Here is a 6486-nt window from a genome sequence, read left to right as displayed (position 1 = left end):
TTTTGTACATTTCCTGGACCATCATGGTTGCAACAACACTCCAATCCTACTCAATTTTGAGAAGCACCTATCTCGAAATACAAAACTCTCAGATGTTAATTGATTAAAAACTTGTTCCAAGAGCCCAGGTACAAAATGCCAGCCCCTCTTTTACCCCACAGTGTGAGAGTGTGCCTGGAAAGTGGTTATGAGTAAAAACACTTCAGCAAAAAATAATTAGGTGTTTGGAAACAGTAGACATGGAACTCAACATTGGCAAATATTCTCAAAGAGAAATTGTCCACAGAAGGCAGCATGATAAAGCACTGCCCTTAGTCCAGACTAGATATGCTGCCCTGGGGCGCACACATACAGTTCCTGTTGACAAAACACATTTTTGCTTCCATTTTCATTACTACATTTTCAAACTTGATATGCATGGCCATATAAAATTCACTGGCAGATGATGCAGTGAAATGAACTATGAAAGTACGTATCTAACTAGTTAGCTAGGTTTTACATTGTATTACCTTGTTTGTTGTTATTTATTTCTAATCATTTTAATTCTGTATCTTGATCTTTGTTGCCCAAAATGCTTATTTTTCCACTTAAAATACTTTTCAATAACTTGCCCCCTTATTTCTAATATAGAAAGTGGGGAAAAAAAAGAGTAAAATATATCAGTGGATTTGTCTGTACAATTTAAACTTCCCTTTGTTCTGAGCTGTTTATAATTGTTGCTCTGTTTTAATGTCTATGCTAAACGGATTTCTGGACTTAAAGATGTGCACGGCATTAAAAAAGTGCATCTACAATTTAAGGAGTACATCTGAATTAAAGGCCTGACCCCTGGAAATCTTTGCTCATGCACACAGTCCCATAGTTCACAGATAACTGTCTCCCCATTGTGAAGGTTTTCAGGCTGGTGCATCAGTCCTTAAAAATCTCAACATGTTTTAATGTTGAATAAATAAAACAATCCAAGAATTCAATCCTGCAAAACCATTCTCACTGCAAATAATCCTTCACACAACAAGTCATCCCCCTGACATCAGGGAGATTAGGTAGTGTTGCTAGGACCAGGCTCTGTGGAAGGGAGTCTGGTTTCAGGTACACAGCTGTCTATGGTCTATGATATAAATACATGCATCTATGCCTCCAGATACAGACACACTCCATTTCAAAGCCTTGAATCATTCCTCTCACCCACCCTCTCCCAGTCACTGGACACCAAAAGAAAGGTATTTTCTTTACTTAGTTTTCTTGTTTATGTTCTATATAGCTCTTGGTATAGTAAGCTAGTAAAAAACCCCCAATGCTATACCCTCTAGGGGACGCATGACGGATCTGATAGTGCAGGAACAAATATCCCCAGGGTACCATTTATCTCGCACAGCATGTCTATTTACTTATTTTTTTTCCAGACAGCGTTGCCATTATTATTTTTGCACAGAGGACTCAAATGCTTGTTTCCCATCCTTCCACTGCTGCCCACTGCCTCCCCCTTCACCCTCCTTGACAGGCAACACAGTCAAATAGCTCATTAACCCTTAATGATCCAGTGTGCTTAAGCAACTCTCCCCCACTAACACTAGTGCGTGCAAAGTAATCCCTCAGCAAAGAAAATGCGACTCATCACAGCTATTGCTAGGCTCCTAGACAGATCCCTCTCTCTGCAGACCATGGAAGTAAATAGCTGTAATCGAATCACTGGCATTCATCTGTCTCACTAATATTAGCAGTAGTGATTCAGACAAACACAAGCCCTCCGTCCCTCTTGGCCAAATACAAAGCTATACTGTAATCAGGTTTAATTGCTGGCCTGCATTAAAGTAGCTGACAAAGTCTCCATCTGTGAAGTGCTCGGGGATCTGTCAGCGCAGGAAGGTGCTACTGGGTATCAAATCACATCAAGTTGTATTCTCTCCTGTCTCACTGCAGCTGTGCATCGTAGATGCCACAGCATCACTCACAAGACACAATCAATGTAGAAGGGGACTGCTGTTTGGAGAGGGAAGGGAATGAAGTGACTGCTGCCCTAGACCTGGTACATGGAGCTCTCTCTGAAGAGGCACACAGAGGGTCCTTGATTTTCCAGGTTGCCAGCTGGCCCTTTCCCAGGTAGGAGCTAATTTAGTCCACAATTTAACTAGCTTATTAAGGAAAACTCGCTCACCTTTAACATACGGCGGGAAAGACAGCCTATGGCTGTGTATAAGTTTGCTGTTGAAGTTTGGCTTCTTGAGACTGCTGGGCTGCACTGTTAGAAACATCTAGGGCAGAATACAGAATCAAACAGACTCAAACACTTGCCTTTTTCACTGCTGCTGCTCTGTGCCTCCAATACTCTCCGACAGGCAAGCAGCATCCCATCACTGAACTTACACTTAAAGAGACAATGCACTAAAACCTTCCCTCTAACATTATAGCTGTGTTTAAGGCTTAAATTCCTGGATAATCGCCATGTGCATGCTTGACAAACCAACTGCAGTTTTGACAAATACCTGCATGTAGAGATTAGACAGCTGGTTCGAAAAGAGCCAGCGTGTCTCCCAGCCGGTGGCAGAATTCGGCCCCTAGTGTGTACCGGTTTGGCTGCTTGTTGCAAAAAAGATGAATAGCAGAGAGTGTTTGCCGTGGCTTTTTCTGACATGAATACACAACCTGTAGCTGCCATCCTTTTTTCCTCTTCCAGGAAAAACCCAGGATGAAGCTAAAAGGTTAATTTTCTTAGATGAGGTTAGTAATGACAATCTCAAGCATATTTGTCAAGATAGACTCTCAAGGTAGGGGAAATCCAGATTGCAGCCCTCAAATGGATAAAGACAGCAGAGATCAAACTCTGCTCTCTATTACAGCAGCATCAATCTGGAATAATTTCACTGACATAAGTGGAATTACTCCACTGGCATAGCTGCACAGACTTTGGCCCTGTTGTACCTGGTGTAAGATGAAGAATCAGGGACTGGAGCCAATTCAGAGAGAAGCAGTTGATTTTCTGAGGACATATTGCATCTCTACGCGATGTTTTACTAAAGTGATATGTATGACCAGTCACTCCTTGCCAATCATCACAGTCCATGACTTAAATCCTGCAGCTGGGCTTTTTTTTTTGTTGCTGTTAACACTGAAATGGGCAGTGTTAGATTTATGCCCACACAGATAGTGCTCACAAAACCTTTCCTGGGTAGTTAAACATACTTCTTTTCAGAAAAATGCTTTGCCTTTTCCACTTCTGTGCATTGTTAGTAGTGGCACACAGAACAAATACTCAGGCAGAGCTCAAACCAGATGAACCAACTGGAGGTGTAAAATCAAAGATTTGTGATGGGATGGTCTTCATTGGCATGGTGCAGGGACAGAAGGGAGATGGGTGCCTTTGTTCCACTGGTCCTGGCTTTTCAAGACCCTGGGCAAAATGTCCCACTCGACAGGGGTGATCCAAGTCAGGAGTGTCCAGCTCCGTGGAACGGAAGTGGCTGCCCAGAAGATGGAGTGGGAAGAGGAGTGGAAAGTGCCTCACAACTAGTATGGGGAGGTCTGCCCAGAAACTCCAGCAGGGAGCTCAGTCTTGGGGACTCTGAGCAGGGGAATAACTAGGGTGGGGTACACAGGTGCTGTCTCTTGTGAGGGAGGAGGAGGACAGCACATTAAAAACTGGCTGCAGCCAAAGCTGTGCAATCATGCTGGAGGCGCTATGGCAATTGGAAGTTGCTGCTGGCCTTAGCTCTGAGATAGCCCCCAGGGGGGAAAATTCACATGGAAGAACCCCGCAGAACTTGTTCTCTGAATCCATCCGGTGAGAGTTTTTGTGGAAGATGCTAAGTATGGTTCCTTCTTCTCCCTCTTAGTAAAGCCGGGGTACCAGAAGTCATTGTAATCGTCCACTAATAAAGAGAGTGGGAGAGTGACTTTCTAGCAGCTCAGGAAGTGGAAGCTCATGTCTTTTCAAGACTTGCTCTTTTCAGTCAGCTTTCCAATCCTGGCCTGCTATGCCACACCTCCGCCTTCTTGGTTAACAGGCCCGACAAACCATTTTATTGCACGGATAGTCCACGGGAAAAATATCAGTTATTAAGTGAGGCAACCCAGCTGTGCATCCAAAAGCCTGATTGCTGCTTGGTCCACAAATGTTTTGTGCTTTAAATATTTATGGGCACTTACATACATGCAGCGAGTCTGCCCCGGCAAATCCAGGGCGTTGGAGCTGGACTCGATTAATCAAGTCTGCTGGCGCACGCAATTGACGCGCCCGACGCTGCGTCGATTACGCACGTATACATGGTGCAGTGTGCGTCAGCACTGAGAAGATGGAGGGCAGCGCACTTTGAACTAAAATGCATTCGATGTGCTTTAGTTCAAAGTGCACCATTGCCATTTTCTCAGTGCATTTTGCCACGGCGCCACTTATACAGCCACATACGAGGCACTTTTAATTAGCACGGTTTCTTATGGTAGTGCCTAGGACCTCTAGTCATGGATCAGGACTCCATTGGTTTAGGTGGTGCAGAAACACAAAACAAAGAGGTCCGCTTTGGCCCCAAATGCTTATAAATTGTAGTTAAATTAATTCATGGCATTGTAACAAATAGAACCATTTGGACTCGCATGGAAGAGATGCAAACATTTGGGAAGCAATGGGGCAAATTTCTTCCCAGGTGTTATGAGTTTTGAAGGCTGGCTATCTTGAATGACTTAAAGAGGTAGCTCACGATTCTATGCCTACATCTCTAGCAGAATATCAAGAGATATTCAGGACTGTTTTGTTACACTTTCCTGAGATCCCTCTGAACTATACGGCTAGGTACAGACATTCAAAAGCCCAAGGTGGAGTCGGTTTAGTTATACAGTTGTCTGTAAGTGGCATAGTTTAGAAATGCACAGGATTTGTTCACAGCTTATATCCAGACTCCTTAAATGCGTTACTACTTTCCACTTGTTTTGGCTCTTTGGTATTTAACTTCAGGTTATGTTTCGAGTAGGGTGGAAAGCTAAAACAAAGCATAGTATCACCCCTTTAAATGACAAGTCTTAAATGTAAATAAAAAAGGTTTTTTAAAAGTCACTCTCCTGGATTCAGTGAGGTGATGGGAGGAGAACTTGATCCGTCATTGCCATCTGATTTCTAAACTGGATTAATTCTGACAAGAGCCTTTTTCTGCTTAATCAGATTTGCTATCAATTTGGCTGCTAGGTTCATAACAACCTTCTATGAGAAAAGAAAATGAATTGGGGGTAAGGCAGCTTTGTTTCAAGTTCAGCTTTACTTTCAGCCAGAAGTGTGTTCTTTTAGAGTATGTCTTTTGTAATAATCATTTTTCAGTTTCCTTGCTTTCTTTTCTAATTCTAGTTGTTGCTGATTATTCATTTTCTTTTTACAAGAGCAGTAGGAGATTAATTGCCCATGCAAGGTTGTTAGAGAGAATCCCAAAGCAGAGGAGAAGTAGTTTCCTTGTTTTTCTTAATTTCCATAATTTCATCAATTTTAAACATGGTGTGGATTATAAACAGTAGTAAAATGTCATATTAAAAGCCTGTAAGATACAGCTTGGAGATCTATTTAATGACTATTAAATAGACCCATTTCTATGGTAGTCATGCATGTGTCTTAATATTTACAAACAGAAATCATTATTTTTATTGAGCTAGCACTTGGAGGCCTCAACCACATTAGGACCTCGTTGTGTTAGCCGTAGTATAAATGCATACTAAGAGACAGAACCTGCTCTGAGGAATGGACAATCAAAAAAGCCCAGGCAGACATAAGGAAGGGTAACAGAAGTATAGAGAAGTGAAATGATTTGCATAAGTTTACACTGCTAGGCATTGGCAAAGCTGGGAAGAGACTTCTCCAGCCAGTGCCCAGTGTACTAGACTACTTTGCTTTCCCTTTAAAGACAAGGTCTCTCTCTTCTCAGCCTACAGGAGAAATAGCAGTCTTAGTTTATAGCTGTTTCTCTTTATGCAAAGGGCCTAACAAGGGAGAGCTAAGGCAGAGAGATTTACACTTAAGTCTGAATGTGGTGAAGCCCATAAACATCCTTGCCTTTTGCAGGAAGAATAACAACAATATCCACCCTCTATAAGAGACCTATAACTCATGCTCATGAACCCTCTTGGGCATTTCAGTGGAACATAGCCATTGCAGGGAGAGATGGTCTCTTAGGTAGGCACCCCTAAAAGTCATTGTTATATGGGGCAAGGCAGTGCCACGCTGAAACAGGTCGAGTAAACTCCCAAACCAGAAGCAGTATAGCTAGTGTGACCATATAATTTTATAATTTTAAAGGAAATCCAGGGCACTGTCCACTCTTTCCCCCTCAAGTCCCCCTGAGTAAACTCCCAAACCAGGAGCAGTATAGCTAGTGTGACCATATAATTTTTAAGGAAATCCAGGGCACTGTCCCCTCTTTCCCCCTTAAGTCAGTAGCACTGCTGCACTGCTGCATGGATCAAAGGGAGCAGGAGGGCACATAAGCCCCCCTGGCTCACCAAAAGCATCCAGGA

General features: G+C 42.8%; 1 protein-coding gene across 1 annotated transcript in view; it reads right to left on the bottom strand.

Annotated features, from left to right (window-relative positions):
- Positions 1–2380, bottom strand: part of LOC109288002 (calcium-activated potassium channel subunit beta-2) — a 238249-nt gene extending 235869 nt beyond the window's left edge. The window contains exon 1 of the mRNA XM_019503328.1: positions 2156–2380. The gene's annotated coding sequence lies outside the window, so the exon portion shown is untranslated. The remainder of the gene's footprint in view (positions 1–2155) is intronic.
- Between the last annotated feature and the right edge of the window lie 4106 nt (positions 2381–6486).

Source organism: Gavialis gangeticus, unplaced genomic scaffold (genome assembly GCF_001723915.1).
Source record: "Gavialis gangeticus isolate Ggan-Ray unplaced genomic scaffold, GavGan_comp1, whole genome shotgun sequence".
Lineage (NCBI taxonomy): Eukaryota > Metazoa > Chordata > Crocodylia > Gavialidae > Gavialis > Gavialis gangeticus.
Note: the sequence above shows the minus strand (reverse complement) of the source record. Positions and strands in the feature narration are given on the sequence as shown.